General features: G+C 39.3%; 1 protein-coding gene across 1 annotated transcript in view; it reads right to left on the bottom strand.

Moving 5' to 3' along the window:
• Window positions 1–22,994, bottom strand: part of LHFPL3 (LHFPL tetraspan subfamily member 3) — a 481,707-nt gene that overhangs the window by 375,034 nt on the left and 83,679 nt on the right. The window lies entirely within an intron of this gene.

Genomic DNA, 22,994 nt, shown 5'->3' with positions numbered 1-22,994 from the left:
AACGCTGTTCCCTAATAGTAAACATTAAATTTTGTTTTCTAGAAGTCCATGAAAAATATAGGGTATCAGAGAAACTTAGATAAATCTGAATCAATGTAGCACTTTTTTTGTCGTTGGTTGGACAAAGGTGACATTTCTTAAATTTCAGAACATGCACGATGTACTACTGCCATCCTAAATTATGTATTAACTAGAGGCCCAGTGCACAAAAATTTGCACACTCGGGGGGGGGGGTCCCTCAGCCCGGCCTGTGCCCTCTCGCAGTCTGGGACCCCTCAGGAGATAACGACCTGCTGGCTTAGGCCTGCTCCTGGGTGGCAGAGAGCAGGGCCGATTGGGGAGCTGGGGCGCTGCCCCCTGTCACGCACAGAGCAGGGCCAATCAGGGGGTTGGGGAGCTGCCCCATCACGCACAGAGCAGGGCTGATCAGGGGGTTGAGGAGCTCCCCCCTGTCACACACAGAGCAGGGCCGATCAGGGGGTTGGGGCACCGCACCCTGTCACACACAGCCACAGGGCGATCAGGGGGTTGGGGAGCTCCCGCCTATCAGGCACAGAGCAGGGCTGATCAGGGGGTTGGGGCGCCTTCCCCTGTCACAAACAGAGCAGGGCCGATAGGGAGGTTGTGGCCCCGCCCCCTGTCACACACAGAGCCACAGGGCGATCAGGGGGTTTGGGCGCTGGCCCCTGTCATGCTGATCCCGGTGCTGGGAGGCATATTACCATTTTACTATATAGGATAGAGGCCTGGTGCACGGGTGGGGCCAGCTGGTTTGCCCTGAATGGTGTCCTGGATCAGGGTGGGGGTCCCCACTGGGGTGCCTGGCCAGTCTGGGTGAGGGGATGATGGCTGTTTGCAGCTGGTCACACACCCTTCAGGGTGGGGGTCCCCACTGGGGTGCCTGGTCAGTCTGGGTGAGGGGCTGAGGGCTGTTTTCAGGCTGGCGGGTGACTGAAGCTCCCAACCACTCCTTTTTTTCTTTTTTATTCTGGGCCAGCTTTAGCTTTGAGGCTTGGCTCCAGCTCTTAGGCCTCCACTGCTGAAAGCAGGTTTCTGGCCTTTGTTTACCTTCTGTACTTGAAACAATGTTGCGATCCTGCTGGCTGAAGCCCGGTGGACTAAAACAGGTTTCTGGGGTTTTGTTTAGCTTCTATATTTGTACCATTGTTGCTTAGAGTTGCAGCTCAGAGGCCGGCAGCGGCAGGCGGGGAACGTTGGAGTCCTCCGTCACTGAAGCAAGCAAGCCTCATGTTCGCTTTAAGCTGCCTGGCTGCCGGCCGCCATCTTGGCTGGCAGTTAATTTGCATATTTCCCTGATTAGCCAATGGGAAGGGTAGCGGTCGTACGCTAATTACCATCTTTCTCTTTTATTAGATAGGATGATTATCCTTACATTTCCTCTGAGCAGAATTATAGAACAAGTATAGAAAAGTGAAAGGAAGTGACTGCGTTTAAATGCCACACTCTGAAAATGCCCAAATCCCAGGTGTTAGGTTAGAATATGCATTTCCTTGTGTTTCAGTCTGGAAGGAAAGAACAAAATTAATGATGAAAGGTTGAAGAACAGACCAGTTGGGAGATACTGATAGAAGAAGAAAATGGCTTTCATTGTATGTCTCACCCCCTTGTTTCTTAGGCTCTGGCCTCATATTTTCAAAAGCAAGAAAAGGAAAAAATAATCAGAGTGGCCTTAGAAAGAATTAGCTTTTATTGATAATTCCATTTCACTTCTATTTCACAGACAGAGGTTAATCCACATTCATTCTCTGATATTTAATAGCTACTCATTCTTTGTGAGCCCATTTACCACACATTAATCCACATTCATTCTCTGATATTTAATAGCTACTCATTCTTTGTGAGCCCATTTACCATGTTTGTGATCATGTTCTTTTAGATTCTAGAAGTGAGAAACAGTACTTGTAATATGTTACAGTCATGTAACATATTGTGTATAAGACAGGATATTAAAGCATTTTTAATATCTCAACTCATGCTAACCTTGGCTAAGACAGAGCAGATCACCTCTGTGACCATCCTCATGTCTGGCCCAGGAACAGTACCAGCCTGTTCCCTTTATCCTACACTTTAGTGCTCACTCTGGGCAACTACAGCTATTAACTCCCTGAACTCTGATAACAACCCTGTTGCTCCCTGTTGTACAGATGCAGAAACTGAGGGACAAGGAGGATAGGGAACTTGACCAAGATCCATAAATAGTGAGTCCCAGATTGAAATCTGAACCCAGGAACACTGCCCTGGAGTCCATGTCTAACCACCCTGACTTTCCCACACAACCACAGGCACAGTCTTTTCATCAGTGCTTTCTTTTCACAGCAATTCCTCAGGCTTTTCCATCTCTTCCCTTTCATCCAACTCTCAGTTCCATGATCTGGATCTAGTAGGAGCTTTTGTGTGCAGCCTACACGTGACATGCAGAACACTGCCTTCCCACCTGTTCCCAGTCCGGCTGATACATTTCCACCCTTTGCCTTCTTGAAAATTTCTCAGTTTCTCTTGAGTCTAAGAAATTTCAGCCTTTCCACAAAGACATTCCTGGCCAATAAGAAGACAATTTCTCTTTATAAACACTGAAGACAATTCCCATGATTTTCTCATGCATCATACTCCTGACTCATTACACTATACACAATAAGACAAATATTTCTTTCCACAGAGTATGCTCATCTACTTTTGGTATATTTTCCATGTTTGTGATCATGTTCTTTTAGACTCTAGAAGTGAGAAACAGTACTTGTAATTCAGTTCAGAGCATCCCATGGAATATTCTTAGTAAATATCTTTGATGGCAATAATAATTGTTATAGGCTTAACCTCCAAAATTTACAGAGAACTCATACAATTTAACAAAAGGAAGAAGGTAAATGATCAGATCAAAAAATGTGCAAAGGACCTAAATAGACACTTTTTGAAAGAAGACATACAGAAGGCCAAGAGGCATATGAAAACATGCTCAAAGTCACTAATCATCTGAGAGATGCAAATCAAAACAACAAGGAGATACCATATCATACCTGTCAGAATGGCTATCATCAACAAATCAACAAACGACAGTGCTGACAAAGATGTGGAGAAAAAGGAGCCCTCATGCACTGCTGGTGGGAATGCAGACTGGTGCAGCCACTGTGGAAGACAGGATGGAGTTTCCTCAAAAAGTTAAAAATGAAACTCCCATTTGACCCAGTATTCCCACTTCTAGGACTATATCCCAAGAAACCAGAAATACCAATCAGAAAGGATATATGCACCCCTATGTTCATAGCAGCACAATTTACAATAGGTAAGATTTGGAAACAACTTAAGTGCCCATCAGCAGATGAGTGGATTAAAAAACTGTGGGACATCTACACGATGGAATACTATGCTGCTATAAAAAAGAAGGAACTTTTACCATTTGCAACAGCATGGATGGAACTGGAGAGCATTATGCTAAGCCAAAAAGCCAGTTGGAGGAAGATAAATATCACATGATCTCATTCATATGTGGGATATAATGATCAACATAATTTAATGAACAAGAATAGATCCAGAGACAAATGGGGGGGACAGGTAGAGAGCAACCAAAGGACTTGTGCGCATGCATATTAGCATAACCAATGGACACAGACGCTGGGGCAGCGAGGTCTTGCTCAGGGTTAGAATGACTTGGAGCGTGGGGACGGGGGGATCAAGTGGGGAAAAAGCAGACACATGTAAAACTTTAGACAATAAATAAATAAATAAATAAATAAATAAATAAAAATAGTAATTTTCATAGACAGTGACAATACTCATTTGCAGGATGAGAATGTGTTATTTTGCTGCTGCTGCTGAAACCAAGTGAGATGGCTTCTTTATGTTTCCACAAGTCTTTCTTCGTTTTGGGAATTTGTTATTCTCCACAGAAAATGCTTCATGCTGAAACATGCCTGTACAACTCTAAGTCTGAGCAGATATTCTCGTCTTTGCTCCCACTTTCAAGGGTGCAAATGATGCATGCAATTTATTGGTTGTTTATAACCCAGTCATTATTCTCTCCCTTTGTTTCTGGAAACTTCCAGATGATCTGGCAATATAAATCGGCCAGCCTCCCCAGCTGAACCTATTGGTACTAGCTTCCATTCTCACCCCAGTCTTGTAATTAAAAACTGCATTTTTAGACTTCCTAGCAGCTAGAGTTCTGGATGCAATACACATTCTTCCAATGAGATATTCCCATGTGAGTTTTTGCTGGCAAGATAGGTAGTTAAGACCTCAGTTATTGGGTTCCATATGTCAGTGTCAGTCACCAGCTTTAAAGGTGCAAGCCAATTGAGGCAGGGAGGTAGGGAGAGCAGTAGAAGCTTATTGACCTCTGGGTTGCAGCTATGCTAGTTTAATCTTGAAATCAATAGTCCAGATGATTTCTGCTCCTCTAGATCTTTCAATGATTTTGTAAACACTTAATTTGCTGTAGTAAGTCTTTCTGTTTGCAATATCTCAAGTGCACTAAATACTGACAGATCCATCTCTTGTGAGTGAGAGCTGGATTAAGATTTACCCCTTACTACTAATGTGGAAAGGCAAAAACACAGAACAGTAAGGAAAGGCATGGGTTAGCCATCAAGTGAAAGGCTAACCCATAATGGAAGAAACTGACATTCAAGGAGACCTCATGTTACTGAGTTGTAGAGATGTGAGTTAAGCTGAAGTTTTCTGTCCCTCTCAGAATCTTAGGTTCTTTCCATGAACCGTTACTGCCTCCAATCTACTCTTGTTTCACTGTCGCATCAACCATGTGAGGCAGGTAGTAGAAGGAATGCCTCCCCTCCTATCTTTCCAACAAATTTTACTGACACCACCAAATGACAAAAAACTCAAAGTCACTACCCTTGCCCTGTCTTACAACTAGCTTACAGCACTGGACTTCATAGATGCAAAAGAAAACAACCATTTTGTTCTACAGAATATTTGGGGAAAGGGATGCCAGCATGCAACGAAAGAGGAAATTGATGTTAATAATGGAGTTGACCAGTGGAGAATCATTGTGATGAGTTAATTCCTGACAGTGATGAGCACTTTGGAGGGAAGTATAGATAGAATTAAAGGGGAGGGTTGGAAATATGGTTCTCGAGAAAGAAAAAAAAGTGGAAATAGGAACTAGAACTTAGATGGTGATTCTGGGCAAACAGTATGTTGTTGGAACATATGGAGTCCCTACAACATGGTTTCATTTGATTCTCAACAGAAGGTTTCCATGACAGCTAAAATCCCTTTTAATCCATAGGCAGGAATTATAGCTAGGTTCCATTTATCTATAAAGTCTTGGCCCAACTAAAATCAACAACATGAAAGCCAGTTTGCTTCAGTCGGGTGGACTGATGGCAATGCTGGCAGAGCTGTGGCTGGACGAGGGCTAACAGCAGCATGTGGACTTAACTAGACACTGTAGATTTGCAGGAGGAAAATATGCTGGTCTCTTTTTAGCAGTGGAGGAGCAACTTGTCCCAAATTACCTGGGTATTTTTAGTAGTAGCATTATAATGCTATAAAATGACTGTGTTCCCCCAAAATTTTGAAATTCTAACCCTTAGGAGATGGGGCCTTCAGGGGGTGACCAGGCTCTGCCCCCATGAATGCAATCAGTGCCCTTTATAAAAGAAACACCAGACAGCACCCTCACCATCTGCCATGTAAGACACAATGAGAAAATGACAGCCACGAATCAGGAAGTTGGCTTTCACCAGAGATAGGATCTGCCCATGCCTAGATCTTGGACTTCCCAGTCTCCAGAATTGTGAGTAATAAATTTCTGTTATTTATAAGCCACCCAGTCTAGGTACTTTGTTATAGTAGCCTGAATGGACTAGGATATACACACTGTTGTCTCAAACATGGTAACACCATCTACTTATTTCTCCTGTCTCCAATGTTGATATTTCCCACTCCCTTGGGAAAGGGCAAAGATGTTAAGTATTGTCTAAAACCATATTTATGTGATGATTTCTGCAGTTCAATTCAAATTCAATTCAATTCCCTTTCATTCAAATGTATCCCTAGCCTCTAAGAAGTCTTCCAAAAGCATGGTTTTAGAAGAGTGAAAACAGAAACATACCCATAGTTCCAATAATATTGAGGTTTTTGTTTGCTTTTTGCATACTCTCAATAACAATAGTTTAAGATATATAAATTTTCAGATATGTAAACTGTTGCTGGGTAAAGATGTGATTGATGTAATTTTTGGTAAATCTGTTTAAGCAATAAAAATGGATTCTTTTTTTTTCTTTTCTTTCTTTTTTTGGTTAACATTTCCATGGAAAATCATATGCAAAAAGGAAAATACCATGTTCAGATATTAGATCCATTATTAATCCTGGAATAAAAAGACAAGTAAATAAGCCTCTAGCTACATATTTCCTCTCCAATACCAGTCACTAATGAGAGACTTCTGCCAGTTTTCAGAACTATAGCTCGGGGATGTATGATGCAGTTAAGAACAAGATGGGTAGAGCTAGTCGTAAAAGTACTTGGATCCCTATAAATTCTTGCCTTCTAATTCCTCTATAGCAAAACATTAAAATAAGTATTCTTTGGAAGGTCAATGATGGCAATTTATACCATGAATTTTGATCTCAGACCAATATTTCTGCCCACTTCATCTTTGAAGAAGACTCAGAATAAAACTTAATGCCCAAGGCTAAAATTTCACTTAGGGCTTAAAGATGTTATTTCAGATAAAATTTACAGAGTACATTAACATACTAGAATTTAGACACCTGGACAGATGATGAGTGGTATTTAAATGTGGTGTTGAACACAGTGCCTTGGGAACTGATCAGAAAACAGGGACCATTCTAGATATTTTTCAAAGAAATTTTAATAGATGAGCTGGTTACAGAAGTGTTGGAAGCACTTACAAAGCCAGCGTGGACAAGGAAAAATTACTCAAAGATTAGTAACCATAGGAAACCACTGCTGCCTGGGGCAGGAGGAGCAGAGGCACCCTCAGAGCCGTGGCTCTGTGCTGCCAGGTCCTGGCTGCTGCAGCCTGTGTGGGCACAGGAGCCCAGGAGTCTCCTGCTGAGGGCTTTGCTGCCCGGACACCCTCCTGCCCCCCATCCCACCCCGTGGCTAAGGCCAACCATGCTGTGTTACCTCTAGTGCACTGTTGTAAATCCTCCAGAAACCAGACATCTGCCACCACCGTACCTCCTAATCCCTGAACACTGCCTTTCATTAGCAGAACCTAATGGAAAGCCCACAGACATCGGGATGTGAGAAATATAGTCAGAGTGCTGGGACCTAGCCAGCACAGGACGGCTGAGAGCAAACAGGCCAATAATAGCACAAAAGTTTAAAAAAACAGAAGAGATATCCTTTAAAAATGAGTTGAGGGTAAAGCTGAAAATGATCTTAAAGCTAAAATGGGAAGCCATTGTATAATTATTACCATCTTTGGCAATATCTCCTAACTTAGTTTTTACATATTGGGATATTTTAAAAAAATACATTTTTATTTGTTTCAGAGAGGAAGAGAGAGGGAGAGAAAGAAACATTCATGATGAGAGAATCATTGGTCGGCTGCCTCCTGCATGCCTCACTCTGGGGATCTAGCCTACACCCCAGGCATGTGCCCTGATGAAGAATTAAACTGTGACCTCCTGATTCATAGATCAATGCTCAACCACTGATCCATGCCAGCCAAGCCATATTGGGATTTTTTTTTTAAACTACAGTCTGAACACACTTTTGTTGTGTATCTATTCTTTCAATTTCTTAAGTATCTTTTTATTTATAAAGATGTATATCTTAGTTCTCATCTATGCATTTCCCCCTTCCACCCTTCAATCTTACAGGTAAACTTAAAGTTCTTCTCAGAGCTACTTATTAGCTCTTTCTCAAATCAGTTACTTTGTCATAAGTTTTGAGTTTACAAAACATAAAGCATTACATTGTATAAATATAACTTTATAAGTTAAATGTATGTGCAAATTTAGATTATTTTTTATTCAGAGAGTACATACTAGTAAAATTGCAAAAGATACTCTGTTTTCCCCCAAAAAGATACCCTTCACTTATATATGCAGAACTGTAATAGTCAACTTACTGAAAATTAACTCTATAGTCACAGTGACAAACACAGGTCACAAGAGGATTCCTGGCACTTAGTTGCTCCATACTGTTTTGGACAACAGAAAAATAGAAGTAGGGCGGGGGGATAAAATGGACACATATGTAATACCCTTTGTAATACTTTAAGCAAAAAATAAAATAAAATAAAATAAATAAATAAAAATAAATAAATAAATAAATAAATCCTCTGTCTCCAAAAAAAAAAAAGAAAGAAAAATAGAAGTCATAATCAACTAACTAAATTCCCATTGTGAACACTTAAACTATAAAATAATTACCAATTAATAATTGCATGCAATGACATATGAAAATAAATATTGCTTTAACTTTTCCAGTATTTTTTCTTACAAATAATCTAAATATTTACACAATCTTATAAGGAGTATATTTTGTCATTTTCTTGAACTGCTAATTCTTAGCAGTTTGAGAGAAATAAGTACTAAATATATAGAATTCAAAGTCTAAGTCCCTCTTTTCTTATGACTCAAGTTTTAGCTTGTTTTGTAAAGTGCTTGCCATACATTGTCCAAATTTTAAGGCAACAAAATTTTCAATTAATTGTGAATCAACTGATGTGCACATTATAGACCCGAGATAAGCATTTTGCAACTCAATTAATTTGCCCCACCAATAACCCATTAAAAGCAAAATACTAATTAATGTACATTTTTTAAAACATAAGATCCATTTTTGGTGAACAGAGCTGCCAGAAGTAAACGTTGATACTGGCGATAAAGTAAAATCCTGCAATCCACACATAGTTTGTGCACCAAAATTAAATGAAACTACAAAGGAAAAAATATTGAGGAGGCTCTAAGGTGAAAAATAACAGAGGCACAATAAGGAGGCCAGCTAATTGATCACAGCTAATAAAACAAGAAGGAAGAAACAGGTTTCATACCTCATTTCCTTTCCATTCAGCATTCATAGTCTATAGACTAGACCATGAAACCAAAGGATATGGTTTCCAAGTAATTTATACATTTTTAGATGAGCCCTATAGGAATTAAACAGTTAGGCAATTATGGCCCTCATGTCTTTCAGCGAAAGCAAAGGAGAGGCACTTATGGGTTAGAGAAGCAATGTGGTAGAAAAGGAAACAAAAATTAATCGAACTCATTCTATGAGAAGGTCTTGGACCAGATATTTTGCATACATGGCCTCACTGGGTTATCCCAATAATCTTGAATAGAGTTGCTATCCCCATTTTATAGGTAAGGGCACTGAACCTCACAGAGGTTAAATTACTTGTCTACAGGGGTGCTAACAAATAATAGAGCTACGGTCAGAACCCAGGCCTACATGTGGACTCTGGCTCTTCCTTATGGAATGGATACTAACTCTAGATATTGTTGACAGCTACACTTTGTGGCAGGTGAGGATGCAGTGAGTCAAGCAGGAACTAGCAGAATCCCAGTTCTGAGTGCCCAATGACAGTAATTCTTGTTTCTCACAGGTGAAGACCAATCTTGCAACGTATTTTGATTGCCTGCTTTACTTACCACAACTTGACCTTGGTGGAGGGTTTCAGGGAGACAAACAATGAGTCCGCCTAGCAGTGGTTCTCAACCTGTGAGTCGCGAACAATGAAAATACATCCTGCATATCAGATATGTACATTACGATGCATAACAGTAGCAACATTACATTATGAAGTAGCAACTAAAATAATTTTATGGTTGGGGGTCACCACAACATGAGGAACTGTATTAAAGGGTCGCGGCATTAGGAAGGTTGAGAACCACTGGCCAGGGACTGTCTGATGCTCCTCCACCTCCCCCAGGCTGCTTTCACTCTGACCATTTGTACATGCATGGCATAAGACATGGGTCACTTTTATCAAAACAATAAAGATATTTTAAACAGAATATATACTCTACAGCCAATTTTTGAATATATATTTAGGCATAGGGGGAAAGAAGGACGATTTAACCAAAATGTTAAGTTATCATCTGTGTGTACTAAGATGATTACCAATCTTTATTTTCTTCATACTTTTTCTGAATTGATTGTTTTCATATATATATTACTTTTAAAATCAGAAAAAGCTATTTCACTAGAAACAAACAGAACAAAACAAAACTCTTCATCACCAGCATGGAGGCATGCCTCCTTCCCTCATACCCTAGTACTTTATAAGTCGATATGCTCAATCAACTTATAATTGGTTGGCTTGCCTCACTGACTCCAATTCCTTCACTTGTCTTAACTTTGAATAAGGCAGCCAAGCTCATTTTCCAGTCTTGCCAGCTTATCGCCAGGAAAACATTTTAAAATCTGTAATTTTACAGGATTTACAACTTTTAAAATTTGTAATCTGCGTGAGTACTGTCCTCTCTTCTCTGACACTCTCTATGAAAAAAACTAACTGGCCACTACATGCATATGATATCCAGAAAAGCAAAACCTAGATCTACAGTTCCAATTCTATTTTTGATTCTCTCTGGCCCTAGTTCCACTGAATTTTTAGAAGGAGCTATGGGCACCTTGCTCAGGGCTCTGGTCCACCTATGAGTCTCCCACCTCCGACGACCTTCCTACATGGAAAGGTAAGGGGAAGAAATAAAGGTGGGTTTACCAGAGCCTTGTCCATTCATTTCCACTCTGTTTGTCTCTGTAGTGAAGGCTTTTCGGAGAGAATGATCAAGAGCTCACTGCCGAATGAGGAAAGGACATACATAAGGAAGTCATGAGGGCAAACACAGTGCACAGACCACCATCCTATTTCTTTTTGTTCCTATCTAGAAGAGGAACTTCATTTCTTGCAACTACTTTTTTAAAAGGCGCCATCTAAAATTCAAGAGTCACAAAGGTCTCTTATTGCTAAACATGGCACTATTGATGCAAGCTCCGTAAGTGAACCAATTTTTTTCCCTTTTTTTTTTTTTTTCTGTGCTCTCCCTATTCTCTAGATTTTCGCTGATCAGTTTGGGAGGTTCTTTGTCCTGAGAGTCCTCAGGAAAACTCAGAAGACAACCTGTTTTAAGGGTGAAAGAAAAAAAATCACAGAAAACCAACTGCCATATAGGATCATTCATAAGGTTTTCATTTGGTTCTTCTCTTTGAATATTTCCACTCAAATGAGAGACGAAAATGTAAAAACAAAGCCAGAAAGTTATGAGCTAAGGGAAGCAGCTGAAGTGTGAAGGAACTGTCCTTCTCTGGTGCCACCAACCAGGAGAATCCGGGCAGAGACACCTCTGATTATCACACAAATGGTCATCTAAGATAGAAAATGTTACTAACATTTCACCATTCTTAGGGAAGACAGCCTAGAGTCTCTAGCTGGAGAGAGAAGGCAGACTGTGAGGTTAATGTCAGCGCAAGGGATGATGGGAAACCACCATGGAGAAAAGCCCTTTGTCCTCAAACTCAGTTCTGCTGCGATTAAATCACATAGATCAGCAAGGTGGACTGAAGAAATTTTCTGAAGGCAAATCCTCACACTGAGGCCTGAAAAGACACATTGAGATAGGAAGCACTGTTCATCCATATGTGAGGAGCAACCAAGATTTTATTCTTTGCCCTGTTTTCCTGGAGTTATTGACGACAGCAAGGCTTGATGTGGTTTGTGGGACTCCATTTCAAAGTCCTCCTGTGCACGATTCCCTTCTAAATTCCTACGCCCTGCAGAAATTTGTTAAATATATTTAAGCTGTCACCCCTGTGCTCAATATCATGCTATCAGGGGGAAAAGCATGGGACGATATGACATTTTTCACCAAGGCCCAGCACCACAGTGTTTTTGTCTCTCCCGGAGGCGGGACGGGGGATCGTGACAGTGGGTAGGAACCCTGCCTACATCCTAATGTATTGCTCTGTTAGAAAGCTTTGCATGAAGCATCACCACAAAAGCAAATGAGCAAAGATTCCTTACCGCTGTCTCTATGGAATTCTCTCTTTGACTTCTAAGTCTGTTTCTAAGCTCCTGTCCCTCAGGAGAAAATACCCAAAGCCCACAATGTAATTTTATCCTGAAGAAAAGGAACACTTTTCAAAAATAAGTATAGACATCATCTTGATTTTAATCGGGAAGGCATCTTGGTTTTTGAAACTAACTCTGTATTAAAGCCGAGATTCACTGTGCACACCTGGTTTCAGACAGCAGCAACAGACACTTCAGCGTATCTTCTTAAATGGGTTGTATAATTCTGTCATTAAGTTATTCCAGACTTAAATGATCAAGTAAAACTTGTGAAAGGGTCTAAACATTATGTGGATTGCCACAATGGAAATCATTTCTTTCCATTCTTTAAAGGCAATCAAGCCATTTTCTTTTCCATCAAACCAATTCATACTAATAGTCTGGGTGCTGTGTCAGTATCCCTTAACACTGAGATACTGTTCACAATAGAAATACCTATAAAAACAGTCGCCATGTGACCTTTACATTGAAATAGAGCACTGCACAGTTTTCATACCGTACAGTAATGCTCTTCAAAAAGAGGTTCCAAAATAATCATAAAGGGTGATAGGGAATTAGCTATTTTGTTGATAGTCTGTAGGTTGACAGACTATCAACAAAATAACACACATTTTTTTTCATATAAATAGCTAAATCACTATTTACTTGATGAACTGCAATGTAATGGTCTGAAGGAACCATTTTGCTGTATTGGCTAAATAATGCGTGTTTACCAAAACTGGGTAATTATAGAGTCATCATATAAAGTACCGTCGGTGCCTGCCAAGGAAGGAGATGAACCTGCTACAGGGTGAGACCTTGAAAGTTGGCTATAATTATTTCTAATTCTGGCACTGCAGACAGAAATGAATAAACTATAGGCTGGAAAAAAAACCAGGAGGAAGAGAGTTTCCTTTTTTCACTACTCAATACTCCTCAGAAGACAAAAAATCTGCTAGTTAAGTCTATGATTCTAATAAATTATTTTACTGAAAAAGAACTCAAGGATATCATATTCGTTTGCAATATTTATACCATATCAATTTTAATAAAAGTTACCTACATGACTTGAGGAGGAAAATACAGTATCATAATAAATCAGTTTAGTTGAAAATGAAATTTTTTTCATTAAAATGTTAGAGAGCATAAAGATACATGATATCTCAATTTATACGGCAGAAGATGTACGTGCTACAAAATGGTAGAGAAAGCAAATAAAAATACAAGAGAAAAAGAAGAAATTGCCAATATTTGAACACTTTTCACCTACAAAAAGAGTAATTTCACACAGTCCAACATAATATTGTACGTATCCAGAACACCTACTTTCAGATAAGTGGATATTTACATTTATTTAAATTGACTGATAGAAAGATGTAAGATAACATGTAAAGATTTTTTTCAAAAATATTTTTTTTAGAATAGTTTATTGATTTTTAGAGCGAGCACACCATGGATTGGCTGCCTCCTACTCACCCTCTACCAAGGATTGAGCCTGCAACCTGAGCATGTGCCGTTGACCAGGAACCAAACGGGCAACCTCCTGGTGCATGGGACAACACCCAACCGAGCCACGCTGACCAGGGCTTTCAAATATTTTACATTCAATTACTGTTGACATACAATATTATATTAGTTTCAGGTATACAACATAGTGGTTAGACATTTATATAACTTATGATCACCCTGATAACTCTAATATCCATCTGACACCATACATAGCTATTACAATATTATTGAGTATATTCCCTATGCTGTACTTTACATCCCCACAACTATTTTGTAACTACCAATCTGTACTTCTTAATCCCTTCACCTTTAGTGCCTACCCCCCTTAAACCTCCTCCCATATGACAACCATAAAAATGCTTTCTGTATCTTTGAGTATGTTTTTGTTTTATTTGTTAATATTTTTAGACTGCACATAAAAGTGAAGTCATATGGCATTTATCTTTCTCTGTCTGATTTATTTCACTTAGCATAATAGCCTTGGTGTCTATCCATGTTGTTGCAGATGGCAAGATTTCTTTTTTTCTTTTCTTTTGAGGCTGCATCATATATATGCACCACATTTTTTTTATCCATTCATCTATGGATGGACACTCAGATTGTTTCCATATTCTGGCTATTGTAAATAATGTTGAAATGAACATATGGGCGCATATGTCTCTTTTGAATTAGTGTTTTGGGTTTCTTTGGATGAATACCCAGAAGTAGAATTGCTGGCTCCTTCTTTGTCTCTTGTTATAGCAACTGTTTTAGTCTATTTTGTCTGGTATAAGTATTGCTACCCCAGTTTTTTTCTTTCATTTCCATTTCCATGAAATATCTATCTCTATTCCTTTACTTTAAAGTCTGTGTGTGTCTTTCAACCTGAAGTGAGTCTCTTGTAGACGCATATATAAGGGTCTTGTTTTCTTATCCATTCAGCCACCCTATGTCTTTTGATTAGAGTATTTAATCTATTTATACTTAAAGTAATTGTTGGTAGATATGTAGTTATTGCTATTTTATTATTCATATTTTTTATCTTTTCTTATTATTGTTCTTAAAGAAGTCTTTAACATTTCTTGTAATAATGGTTTGGTGGTGATTAACTCCTTTAGCATTTTCTTGTCTGGGAAGCTCTTAATCTGTCCTTCAATTCTAAATGATAGCTTTGCAGAATAGAGTAATCTTGGTAGTAGGTCCTTGTTTTTCATCACTTTGAATATTTCTTGCCAATACCTTCTTTTTTAAAGAAATGTATTTTTATTTATTTCAGAGAAAAAGGGAGAGGGAGAGAGAGAGACTGAGAATCATTGATCAGCTGCCTCCTGCACACCCCCTACTGGGGATCAAGCCCACAACTCAGGCATGTGCCGGTGACTGGAATTGAACTGAGGACCCTTCAGTCTCCAGGCCGACACTCTATCCACTGAGCCAAACTGACTAGGGCTTGACAATACCTTCTGACCTGCAAAGTTTTTGTTGATAAATCAGCATACAGTCTTATGGGAACTCCCTGGTAGATAACTGCTTTTCTCTTGCTGCTTTTAATATTCTCTCTTTGTCTTTAACCTGTAGCACTTTAATTATGATGTGTCTTTGGGCTCATCTTGTTTTAGACTCTCTGCAGTTCCTGGGCTTGTATATCTATTTTCTTCACCAGGTTAGGGATTTTTTCCATCATTATTTCTTCAAATAGATTTTCATCATTTGCTCTCTCTCTTCTCCTTTTGATCACCCTATGATGCAAATGTTGGTTCATTTTATGTTGACCCAGAGGTCCCTTAAACTATCTTCATTTTGGGGGGTTATTTTTTTCTGTTTGGATTGGGTATCTTCTGCTATCTTCTCTTCCAAAACATTGATTCAAACCCTCTATTGTATCTTTTCATTTTAGTTATTATAGTCTTTATTTTTCACTGGTTCTTTTTTATGATTTCTATCTCTATTTTTATTTTCCTATCTCTTTTTTGAAGTTCTCACTAAGATTATTGAGCATGCTTATAGCCAGTGTTTTGAACTCCACATCTGGTAGATTGCTTGTCTCCATTTTTAGTTCTTTTTCTGAAGTTTTGTTCAATTGTTTCATTTTGAGATATGTTTGTCTCCTTATTTTGGCTGCTTCCCTGCATTTGTTTCTATGTATTAGAACTGCTGCATCGCCAAGTCTTGGTAGAGTGGTCTTATGTAGTAGGTGGCACCCAATGGCTCAGTCTCCTGGTCACCTGAGCCAGGTGCTGCAGGTGTGTTCTTCCTATTGTGGTTAAGCCTTGATTGCTGTTGACACTTTAAAGGGAGGGACTGCCCCTCTGGCTGATTGGTGGTGAGGACTGGCAGTAATGTGTAGGGGACCACCCTATGGAGCAGGATTCATTTTAGCAGGGCTCTGGTGCCTGCCAAATTCATCCTTTGGGTGCGCCATTTGTGGCGGTGGTTGGGTGGTACTCTGGTGTGGTCCCTTAAACAACACTTCATTTGTGTTGGTTCTGGGGCATCCTAGGAGAAATATTGGTGGTGCAGGCCAAGGTCAGCCTGGGGCCACTTGGTATAAGCTACAAAGTGATCTGCAGAGAGTTGCCACTTGTGTTGGGCTTTTAGGTACCTGGGAGAGGCTAAGCTGGGAAATGATGCCAGCTGCTGCTAGTACCAGATTTGGGGATGCTTAGCAAGAGGTATGGGGTACACCACGGCCAGATGCTGGTTGCCTTGGGTTTATGAATCTTTGGGAGATTTTAAGAAAATCCACAGCATGAGCCAAAACAGGCCAATTACATGAAAAAGCCATTGGACATGGCATGGGTGGACCCCCTCAATTTGGGTTGAGCAAGATCTCAAGCAATCACAAGAGCTTGCTAGGTTGATGGAGACTCAGATATGGTGCCAGCAGGCTGGCTTAGGGGAGGGCTCAACAAAGGAACAATGGCTTCCGCCAGCAATGACTTATGTCTGGAAGAGACTTATCCCTCCATCCCTTACCCTGAAGCCAGATAATTCAGTTCCTCCCCATACGTTCCTGGCGCCTTTTGGCCTGTTGCCCCAGAACTGGAGCTCAGAACCAGTAAGTTTGTCAGTAAGTCCATGTGCAGGCACTTTAAAAGGAACACCTGTGACTCCAGCAGCTCTCCGTCTCACCCAGCCATAATCTCCACTGGTTTTCACAGCCAGCAGTTATGGGGACTTCTCTTCCCAGCACTGGAACCCTGGGTTTGGAGCCTCATATGAGTCTGGGACTTTTCAGTCCTCATGGAAGACCTCTGCCGCTGAGATATCCCTCCTAATTTTTATGTGGTTGTGGGATCAGTCCATTCCACTTCTCTACCCTTCCTACCAGTCTCAACTTGGTTTCTTCTTTATATTCTTAGTTATAAGACTTCTATTCATCTAGACATTAGGTGCTTCTCACTGATGGTTGTTCTGTAATTTTACAGAGAGGAAGAGAGAGGGATAGAGAGTTAGAAACATCAATGAGAGAGAAACATCAATCAGCTGCCTCCTGCACACCCCCTACTGGGGATGTGCCCGCAACCAAGGTACATGTCCTTGACCAGAATCGAACCTGGGACCCTTCAGTCCACAAACTGACGCTCTATCCACTGAGCAAAACCGGTTAGGGCTCACTGTAATTTTAATGTGGTCATGGGAGGAAGGGAGCGCAGCATTTACCAACTCTTGACTGGAAGCAAAATTAATATTTTAAAAGCATTTTTATAAAAATAAATGTTTCACGCCCTAACCAGTTCGGCTCAGTGGATAGAGCATTGGCCTGCGGACTGAATGGTCCCAGGTTCGATTCCGGTCAGGGGCACGTACCTTGGTTGCGGGCTCATCACCAGCGTGCGTGGGGGGGGGGGGGTGCAGGAGGCGGCTGATCGATGTTTCTCTCTCATCGATGTTTCTGACTCTCTATCCCTCTCCCTTCTTCTCTGTAAAAAATCAATAAAATATATTTTTACAAAATAAAAAATAAATGTTTCAGAGAAAATAGATTATGCCTCAGATATGAATCTTGAAATTTCTATTTAGAGAATACAGAAGTCAAAAAAGTAAGAGGAGTACCAGCCTAGGGTTCCCAGAATAAGGGTAGTCACTGGTGCTAAACACTACTGAGCGCTAAAGAAATCAATAATAAGAGAATATCATTGTACCTTGGGGTGTAATGCAGTGTGGAGATCATAGCTAATAATACTGTATTATATATTTGAAATTTGTTAAGAGAGTAGATCTCAAAAGTCCTCATCACAAGAATAAAGAAAAAAATCATAATGCTATACAGTGATGAATGTTTTATTGTGGTTATCATTTTTCAATATATACAAGTAACAAGTCATTATGTAGTATGCCTGAAACTCTTATAATGTTATGTATCAAATACATCTCAATTTAAAAAGAAAATACCTTGGATTTGAAGATTTAGAGAACAAAGGTGGTCTTGCTTTATAAAGAACCTCACTACTTTTTGCCTTGTAAGACTAATTAGATGAAAATTCTCTTGAAGTTAAGAAACTTGTAATTCTGTAAATCACTAAGATAGTTCAATAGTTTTCATTCATAAGTGTTTTGATTGACCAATTAGCAAAAGCATTGTCTTTTTAAGTTCAATATTGAGAAAATGAATCCTAAAGATCACTGGAGAGGAAGATTGATATACTTTCTTTTGCTCAGATTAAAGCAAGGTATCAGAGTTTTTAGAGAAAGAACCCAGCTTCTTCCTAGTGTGTAGCCCAACAGTACGAGAAGTCCCCACACTGCAGTTTCAGACCAAAGTTCAGGCAATTTGGTATTCAACCACTAGAAGAATAGTTGTAGAAAAAGGACAAAATGTAGTGGAAAGTGGCAATCAAGACCCAAATGCAAAATAACAACTACAGATTTCAATACTGTCCCTAATGTGACAGTTTTTCCTGTGTTTCTGAAAATTAAAAATCTTCTAAGGTTAAGAATTTACTTATCTATTAGTATGAGTTAATCAGAGCAAGCATGCTATTTTGAATTGATAGTCTGGAAAACTACGAAAAAAAAATTTCATACTCTAACGGTGGTTAGTCCTAGATGTAATATGATTGCCAGATAAAACTGTGAGCTACAAATAGTGCTGTTGAAGAATCTCTCTACTCAAAGGGTGTATAGATAAAGAACACACACAGCTCTGCATGATCTTCTGGTGATCACATCTTCAGTGATTATGTTTTTATCTTTGTTTTTCCACCTGGACCCTTCCTCCTTGCATTACAGGAGGAAGAGGCCAAATGATCAGGGAGCAGAAACCATAACCACAACTGATTTCCCCTTAAGTCAATTTCTACTGAAAATTACTTCTCAAGTCCAAAGAATTTTTTTTTTTCATTTTTGCAGTACTTCCCAGGCCGCTTGAGGAAAAATTCATAGAAACTGACCTACAAGGCATTTTATCAAATAAATATCCAGCTTTGTCCAATTACCCTGTGTCCCCCTGCGCGGGCACTGACTAATAAACCTTCCTGGTGATAAGAACAATGTCTTATAACAACTGACTTTCATTAGCACCTCCTGTAGGAGATGAAATATCCTACTTTATGGAGCAGGGTCACGAGGCTCAGATTAAATCAAAGGGCAGAAAAATGGTCTTCATTCTCTTCTCGCTTTGCTGCTATTAACCTGCAGGGGAGATAGTAGGAGGGGTGAGAGTGAAAAAATTGGTGGAGTTTTACAATGTGCAAAACTCCTTTTTAAAAGACTTATAAAGTAAAGAAATTAACAGTTTCTAAATTTTATATCTTCAACTTTGCCTGACCATAAATTTGATTGTTAAAAGTGAAAAAGTATCTATATAAAAGAGAAAACACTAGGCTAGAAGTCTGGCCATTTTATCACTTCCTTAAAATAAATACAGTAACCAGACAAGGAGAATTAACTCTAGGCACCATTTCTCAAGCCCATGCGAATGTTAATAGATTAAATAATAAAAGTTTATTGAAAATTTACTGTGTGCTGGGCCCTATGTTAAGTGGATTATTTCATTTACTCTTCACCGTAACCCTATAAGATAGATATTCTTAATATGCCCATTTAACAAGGAGGGAAACAAAGATTAGAAAAGATTAAGTAGCTTGCCCAAGGACACACCTAATAAGGAGGGAAGCTGGAGTTGGACTCAAGAACTATGATTCCTAAACCAATGCTCTTATCCATTGTGTCATACCATTTTCCTATCCATGAAGCTTGGGGAATTGATGTTTGATTTCTATAAAACTCCAACCCGTGTTTTAATAACATAAATGTTATTAAGTGTTGCTGAGAACAAATACATACACAAGACCAACATATCTTGGCCAGATGACCAATATGGTATTAAAAACAAAAACAGAAAAACGTGGTTTTCCAAAGTCCCTGACAACTTGAAAGTAAAGTTTACTAAATCAAAAAAACAAACAAACAAACAAAAAAAAAAACACACAACTATCACCAATAAATAAACCAAAAGCTGCCTAGGCAGCAGAAAACTGCAGATCAACTATAGAGTACATTCAAATTAACAAATATTAGAAAGATTCCTACATCTATGACATCCTTTAAAAAATTACCAAGCTACCCAAATCAGGTTTCTCGCAATTACATCCTGCCAGTCCATATTTATGATTCAATACACATGGTGACTGCAACTTAGAAATCATGGTTAAAAATTATTTTAAAAGAAGAATGCTAGGTTGACAAAAGGCATTCTATAACCAACCCAGAACAGGTACCCAGATAAAATTAAAATTTAAAATGCCTTTACACATAATTCAAATATAACAAATCTCTACAAATACAGGGGAGTGGCTTCTCCCACACGCAAAAAGTAGTTGTCAAACTAACGCTCAGTTCAAGGGATTTCAGAGGATTCATAACCTAGCACTTGCTTAACTAACACACATATTATTGTCCTGACAACACACACACACACACACACACACACACACAACAATGCTACTATTTGCTTTCCACAGAGATGTGCACCTGGCCAGAGTCACCATGCATGGATTTCCTTAATGAATGAAGTCACTCTGCAGGCACGTTACAACGGCTCTGCTGGTTAGAAATGTCCCCTGGCTGGTATGTCTCTCCACTATACTGATCACACCTGAGAAGAGAAACTCACCAAAGAAATCCAGTTTCATAGTAAGTGTTTAACTGCATGAAAAATGATACCCTCTATGAAATGTCCAAAGATTGTGTTAATTTGAAAACAACCCATATTATGTGGTGATAATACTGCATTAACCTACATTTCAGTTCAATAAGTCCATCCAGATGCTAGATTTTGATAAATCATCTTTTTATCACAATAATTTCCCTGTATGCTCCTCTATTACTCTTTCAGTTCCCAAAAGAAATGCACTCATTCTTCTTCTGATCACTGAAGAATAGCTCTGTGATCACTTTCATGAACCATCTGCAGAAGTGTAGGCCAAGAGGAGCCAGAATATTGTTAGGACAGCCTTAGTTGGAAACAGAGGTGGGGTTCCAGACCCCTCACTTAGACCACATACCAGGGGTCAAGAGTCATAGCCGCTCTGGGATTAAGGAATTTTATAGTTACATGTCCTTGTTGGTTAAAGAGAAGCACCTGGGGCCAGCCTCCATTCCTTTTGTCTTGTATGCTTCTGAATATTCTCTTGGATGACATGGTAGGTATTTTTAAATTTTAGGCATTTTTGAGCCATTTGCCTGATGTATGAGTGGTAAACTTGGTGGGTAGAGGGGGTCATGCCAAGATACCTAATGGTGCTTATATGCTTCAGTGCTGATGGGTAGTCCAAACATGACTAGTGCTCATAGGAGAAAAGCAGACCCCGGAGCCCAAACATACATGCATTGAAAATAATGGTCATGGACCCTTCCGGACTCCTTTGACAATTCATTTACCCTCACTTGTGCTGTCCAGTGTGGATGTGATCCTGGTATGTTGGGTGTTTTGGATGGTGCTAGTATTCTGTGATACTGTTCGTTTTTGGGATAGGGTTAGGGCTATGTCTTACCTGTTTTCCCTCCCCTTCAGTGGCTACACAGGACCACAAATTCACCCACAATGTTTCTGCCAGCCACACTGATCTTTGACTTCTTAAGTTACCTAACCACATTCTGAAAATGGGGTCCTGACCAATGGTTAACAATTTTCAGGTATAAACTATTGGTACTCTCCAAGATAACCCAACTCAATGAGGGGATTCAGAGTTCAATCACCCATCACTAGATCACCTATGACAATCACTCCAAAGGACAACTCCAAATATTGCAAACATAAAGACTCAGGCTTTAAAAGTCAAAAGCAGTTAAGATAGGAGTGCAGTGAGGTCCAAAGGTAAGGAAGCCCTATTCTTTGACATGCTTGTGTAGTTACCTCTGGCAGCCCCAGCGATATACTTGAAAAAATAAACAGCACCACAATTCAGGAGTTTGCCAAGGAGACACTTTAAAAAGGTACAATATGTTGCCAGAGAGAGCGAGCTTTAATAAACACACAATTAAATAATCTCACTAAACATTGCCTGGTCAGATGGCACCCAGCCTACAGAGCCATCTGGCTGAAGAAAGACTCAAGAGATTCAATAAAAATGGGGGCGGGGGCGCGGAAATACTCAGAGAATCATCAACCTAAAAACCCAGATTCTATGCAGAAAGCCACAAATCTAGGTTCCTAGATATAAATTGCTTCATAAAAAGATGATTCACAAAACCTGTTTTCCTTCTAGATATTGTTAATATTTCCTTCAATCTCCATAAATTTCTCATTCAGTTCAATTCAACAAAAAAATATTATTTTTATCTTTTAAAAAGCAAGAATCCCTATATCAAAGCTGCGCGTGAATATATATATATATATATATATATATATATGTGTGTGTGTGTGTGTGTGTGTGTGTGTGTGTGTGTGTGTAAGAGAGAGAGAGAGAGAGAGAAAGAAAGAACAGGCTGGCATGGAGAAGAATTACAATAAGCTAAAATTTCCTTAAAAGAATTGAAACAGATAAGAAGTTAATATCTAACATATATAAGGAACTCCTATAACTCTATAGGAAAAATGCAAATAATCCAACTTGAATAGATATTTCTGCAAAGATGGCATGCAAATGGCCAAAAAAAATATATGAAAGTGTGTTCAACATCATTAATCATCAGGAAAATGCAAATGAAAACCACAATAAAATATTCTTACACCTCTTGGAATAGCTATTATCCAAAAAACAAAAAGATAACAAGTCTTGATGAGGATGCAGAGAAACTGGAACCTTTACACTGTTGGTAAGAATGATGTAAAATGGTGCAGCCACTATAGAAAACAGTATGGAGGTTCCTTAAGAAAATAAAAATGGAACTACCATATGATCCATCAATCCTACTTCTGGATATATATCCAAAAGAACTGAAATTGGAATATTAAAAAGAGACATCTGCATTCCCACATTAGGTGCAGCATTATTCACATTAGCTAAGATAAGGGAGCAACCTAAATGTCCACTGACAAATGAAT

Source organism: Myotis nattereri, assembly GCF_964212035.1.
Source record: "Myotis nattereri genome assembly, chromosome: 11".
In the NCBI taxonomy this organism is placed as follows: domain Eukaryota; kingdom Metazoa; phylum Chordata; class Mammalia; order Chiroptera; family Vespertilionidae; genus Myotis; species Myotis nattereri.
Note: the sequence above shows the minus strand (reverse complement) of the source record. Positions and strands in the feature narration are given on the sequence as shown.